This window comes from Atta colombica, unplaced genomic scaffold (assembly GCF_001594045.1).
Source record: "Atta colombica isolate Treedump-2 unplaced genomic scaffold, Acol1.0 scaffold252, whole genome shotgun sequence".
NCBI lineage: Eukaryota > Metazoa > Arthropoda > Insecta > Hymenoptera > Formicidae > Atta > Atta colombica.
The window spans coordinates 725,488-731,642 of NW_017259351.1; positions in this window are offsets into that span (position 1 = coordinate 725,488).

Genomic DNA, 6,155 nt, shown 5'->3' on the forward strand with positions numbered 1-6,155 from the left:
TTTTTTTATTTATTTAATCACACATTATTTTCTTTTCTGAAACCACTTTATACCAAAAGCTTTTTACTTTTAATCTTTTTACTTTTTCAGAATTATTATCGAAACAATTTAAACTATTAAAAAAATTAGCATCAAACTAAAAAATATATAGTTAAAAAACAATAAATATATAGTAAAATAATGAATAATAGTGTAATAGTAATAATAATGTAATAGTAAAATAATGAATAATAGTGCAATATATAAAAGCGAAAAAAATTCTATGTTTACTTTACATAATTATCTATTATTCAATAAGTAAAAATAAAATAGCCTCTTTTTAAATACAAATAATAAATATTCTCGTATTTTGCTTTATTTTTTTTTACGAGAAATCATCTTTATTAAAATTTACAAAAATTCTTGGTACAAAATTGAATATTTTTCATCATAAAATTAAAATTTTATTAAAGAATAGTAATTTATAAAATTACGCAAAGAAAGATAAATTTCTTATTTATTCATCATATTTAGTTATTATTTTCTTTACATTTACAACTGCGCAAATTTTTCTATTAAATAATCATTTAGATTTTTTTAAGTTTATTAAACAAGATTACAAGTAACGAAATAGATAAAGCTTTTTACGATAGTTTCAGAAATCGTGTTTTCCCTTTTCTCGATGATCAGATGTTTCAAGCATAAAATATTTCATGAAAGATAAGAGGAATAGAATTCGAGTGAAAAACGAAATAGTTTTTTCGTTATATTGCCTGTAAACATTGGATTTTCATCGGACAAGTTCAAGATAGCTCAAGATCGAACGACTTTCCAAAGCGGAATGTAAATCGTGTTGTTCATAAACTTGTTCACAAGTTGATGCATATTGATGTGAAACGCTGACACTAGACTTTCATGTTGTCAATAATTTACTTTTTTTAATTGAAAATTTTTAACTTGCAAATAAACGATACTTTTATCAAAAATTTATATTAATATACGCTTAGTTTCGGAATAAAGACGATAATTGTACAATAATAAATTAAACTAAAATTGAAATTTCAAAAATATATTATATTATTTTGAAATACAATAATTATATTTGAAATCAACATCAAATTAATTGTCTAAATTTACAGATTATATTATAGATTATGCTTTTATACACTTGTGCTAAAAATTTTACTGGTTAATTTTGATAATTTTGTTAATGTTGAGCATGTACCACGAAAATTTAAATAAAAGAGAAGTTGGGAAAGAGATCGATTTTTCTTGATGAGTATTTTCCATTAATGTGTGTGTTATTGTTCGTATTTTTCATTACCTGATTGCTTTGCAGCTGCAGATCATAAATTAAATAATCCCATTGTAAGCTTAAAACTGAATATCATGAAAGACATTGTTTTATTTCTTTCTGAACAGTTTTTGAAAGATTTTACAAAACACATTTATCTTGTTTCATAAATCATCTTTCATTCAAACACCTAATAAAATTGGATCTATCCTATTCTATCTATAGAGATACTTTCTTAAAACTAATTTAAGATCTAATCATAAGATCTAAAAACGTACAATATAGACAAAAGAAAGTAATTGTTTTTCAATTCACAAGAAAAATATTTTATTTAATATTCTTTGTATATTACGCAGCAGAAATTTCTGGAACAAAAGATGTCAGTCTTTATTATACAATTTAAAAGTGCATTTTTGCCATTTTACTTTGTACTTTTCGTTACTATATTATACCATACCATTTTTTTTTCCTGACGATAAATGTCACACGTGCGATCCACGTGTGATTCTGTGACATTAATTAGAAGATACGGCAGATTGCATTCGGTGAATAGAGGCTTACGGCACGAATAATGCAGTCACCAACCAATTTCAGCCTTGGCCAAAACGTTCAATTAAATGATCCGTAAATCACCATTGCATGACGTAGGAACAGATCGGCGATAAAATTAACAATTTCTAGCGTGCAAGGCGAGACTAGTGCAAGCTTATTTGGTGTGAAAGTGCGGATAACAGGATTGACTCTGTGTTTTTTTTCTATCCGATTCACTTAGGGAATTTCATGTTTTAAATATTAATCAATAATCCTAATCCTATTTATTCCTTCATTATATTTAATGTAAACAATTATGATAGTTTAGAAAAAAAATCGTATCTTTATGGAAGTAAATTAAACCATTTTTTCATTTGTAATAATAATGTGCCATTACATTAGTTACATATTTATAATTAATACATAAAAAATTATAAATTCAGAATTTATGTAAATAATAGTTAACCGTTAAGGGTTGATTATTTTTAATAGTACAATAAATGCATGTTTTACTTCTTAAGTTACAATAAAAATAAAATTATTGTATAAATTAATTATGCAATTTATAGCGCAATCAATATCATGTAATTGATTATTTAATTTAATATATGTTCTATATCATACATTGTATTATACTTTTGAGAATTTTTTCTTTGTAGATGATGCGACAGATAAATTCTGATTGGACGAATTAATCCTCTATAATTCATTTCGACTTTCTGTCGCCAATTCAGTCGCCAATTGATTCGATTCGGGTTTCAATATCGCAGAACTAAATTAAATTTTCTGCCAGCGAATATCGGAATACGATGAATCAAACAAAAACACATCAATGTTTGTTAAATACTCGTAAGTTATGACACAGATAGCGAGCATTAATATTTGATACATAATGAACATACGTGACGTATTATGAAACAGATTTCGATGGAATATATGCGCCATATATTTTAAATAAAGTCGAGCGCCGAATATAAATTCAGATATAAATTCGAGTTTTACATTATGAGTATAACAAGAAAAAAATATTTCTGTAAAGATATGAAAGTCGATTATATATTAATATGTGCAAAATAATATTTTTTAATACTTATATTCAGCTTTGCAAAAATATTTCATAAATAAATAAATTATCCTGTTATCATTCACCATGCTCACGTGATGAAAATTACACAAAACAGCTGAATGATGCCTTTGCCAATGAATTTTCGTGCCGTCCTTGTCTGCTGAAAGTTAGCATTTACTTGCGAATTGGTTGGATAACAAATTGCTTCAAGTATCTAAGTAAATACCTGTTCCGAAACTAAAGTTGAAGCTAAAGGCTCCAAGATCTAAATCGGCGACTCAGCGAGTTTCCAAGGTGAAAGAAAGTTTCTGTGAATTCTTAAACAGGAATTAGTTAGTCAGACAAATTTTATTGAAAGCAAAGTATTGAAAAAATACAGAGAAAAAAGAAGTGTTTTTACTGTTTTAATATATAATTTGAGCGTAAAAATAAATATATGAACAAATCATTCAGCTACTTTACAATTCTTTTTATGTGCTCTGATAATTCTATTTTAGAATATTTTGATAAATTATTATTAAAGTTTAATTGGACTATACTTTTCTTTATATATTTATCTACAGCTTAAAATAAAAGAAACTTGTCTAAATGTCTATATATAGTATATCTTAATATCATATAATTGCTTCAAAAAATATGAAAAAACATAGATCGTTAAATACTTATAAATATTAAAATTTTATTATTATTTTATTTAGATAGTAAATGTCTTGTAATAATTCTATCATGAGTTTATAAAAGATAACTCGTAAAAGATAGAAAATGAAAAGATAAAATAAAATTAAAGTTGAAATGTGATTCCTTATTTGAATATTGTTTTAAGATAAAAATATCATCATTGAGATATTATTTCATAGTTATTAGGTTTTTCAAGGAGAAATATCAATGAATCACTGAAAAATGATGCTATTATTGATGTTTTTATATTGTATAATGAGGCTATATAGCAATAATATTAAAGATCTTATTTCATTTCTCGCAGCTGTATATGAATTTCATAAATAAATGGTCCGCGGTTGCAATTCTGTTAAAAGCTTTTATACCAATTTTCATACCAATTTAAATGAGCTTATGAAGCAATTACTTATAAAAAATTTACTCATAGAATACATATGAATCATATTTACGTATAAACAATTATAATTATTTATTATAATTAGTTAGTTATAATTTATCATATATATCTTATAACTTGTGGCGACGTAATTTAATGATAATAATAGATTGATGAATTCTAAAGTTCAGTTTTCTTTATCGAATGTTTCTAGATGTCATAATTTAATATTTATTTAATAAATGTTTAATTTAAGTGCTTAATTACAAAATGTAAAATGCTAAAAATTAGAAAACAATAAATACAGATTTCCCTTAAGATAATCGCAAAACTATATACTGATGCTAAAAAATTTATCAGTAAAATTAAAATTAAAAGATTTTACGTATACAGCTTAGTTAATTATCAATTAACAATGGCATATAAAATAATAAAGAAATTAAATATCATATCTTTTGTGTAAATGAATAAATTCTGTTTTTCTCTCGTATATGTTATTAATATTTTATTTTTGCAAACCATTTTCTAATTTGATCCTCATTCTTTCTTATATTCGGATTTATGTGGGTATACATGATGTTTTTTAAAATGTGATATTGGCTTTTTTCTATAGTGTGAATATTAACTTACCTATGATATCAATACGCCCATTATATCCTTAACTTTGATTGTTGTACGTAAATGTAATGAACTTTTCCGAGAAGTTCGATATTTTTCAATACATACAATACCAGCACTTTGCTAAAGTTGGAACGCTATTTCAATTGGATTTACTTGCAATATGAAATATTAAACATTTATTCAGTTGTGACATTTGTACTTAATAATCATTATATTATTACATTATAAAAAAAAAACTTTTGATACGGATATCTTTTGCGATTCTTATCTTGTATCATTAAAAATGATTGCACACGCTTCGACGTAAAATTAAAATTAATATAAAAGAAATACATACATTATTGAATAATCTAACGTTGACGCATAATAAAAAAATGACGTAATTTAATTTAATACAAAATAATAATAATTAAATGTGTCAAAATTTAAAATGATAAATGAATGGGAAGCATCATAAATACAATATGAAGACCTTTTGCATCAATATTACAACGTCTTTTTACAACTTCAATGTTATTTTTTATAATTTTGTTATTAAAATATATAAAACATAACAATATTATTAAATAATTCATACACACAAATATAGAAATGTCCAAACAATAAATAATTTCTTAAAAAGTTAATGTTGATAATTGTATGCATATCTGTTTTGTAGCTTATTAAAGTTTCTGTACAAGTTTCTGCATTCCAAAATACTTTTGTGTGCATTAATCGACGAATGCATCGAATTCACGCGTGCGGCGTATTAAATGTTTCGTGCCTATGAGAAGGTTCGTAGAAACTCATTAGCGTGCTAGGTAGCTCGCGTGTTCTGTTTAAGAGTACCGCAGTATGCACTATCACTATGTGATAGATTAGCTCTGATTATTTTCTATCATTCAGGAACTACTAATGATTCGCGAAATGATAAAGATCATAAAAAGAAGCAAACTGAGCGCATTCAAATGGTCACGATTGAGCATCCTCGAGAATGTCTGCCATTCGAAATTTTAAACACGATTGATCGATTCCCTCTTTTCAACTTCTATTGCACGCACATTTTCTTTGTGTATCGTTATCTTTAATATGAATTTTTTAAGTTTCTTCCACATGCACTAAAGTATAGAACTCTCGTTCGACAACTTTGATATGGATCAGGTGCCTTTGCTCACCTTTAACTTGAATGTTTCAAAAGACGGCCCATAATAATTTTCATGATACCGTTCTTAAGCCGACCTTCGATAAATAGTAATGTTTTAGTATCGCCAAGCAGCAGCCCTCATGAACGCGTGAAATACGATCGTCTTAAAATTTCCGTGGCCGGTTCCGAACGTCCACAGAGTTTTAAAAAAGCGACAGTAAGGAAGTAATAAAAATTATATCGCCAGCTTAGCCCTCGAATTCGTATACGGATAAATTACAAAATGGACAAATTATGATCCGTCTTTTATATATCATTATATATTTTTTAATTGTTCTAAAAGGAATATTTAAAAATTACGATATAAATTTCTTTAATAATTTGAACATTAAAAAATTTTATTGATGTTTTAATTTTATAGTTCTATACTCATATAGAACAATTGTTTTTACTTATATCTTAATATATACATATATTATTAAATATA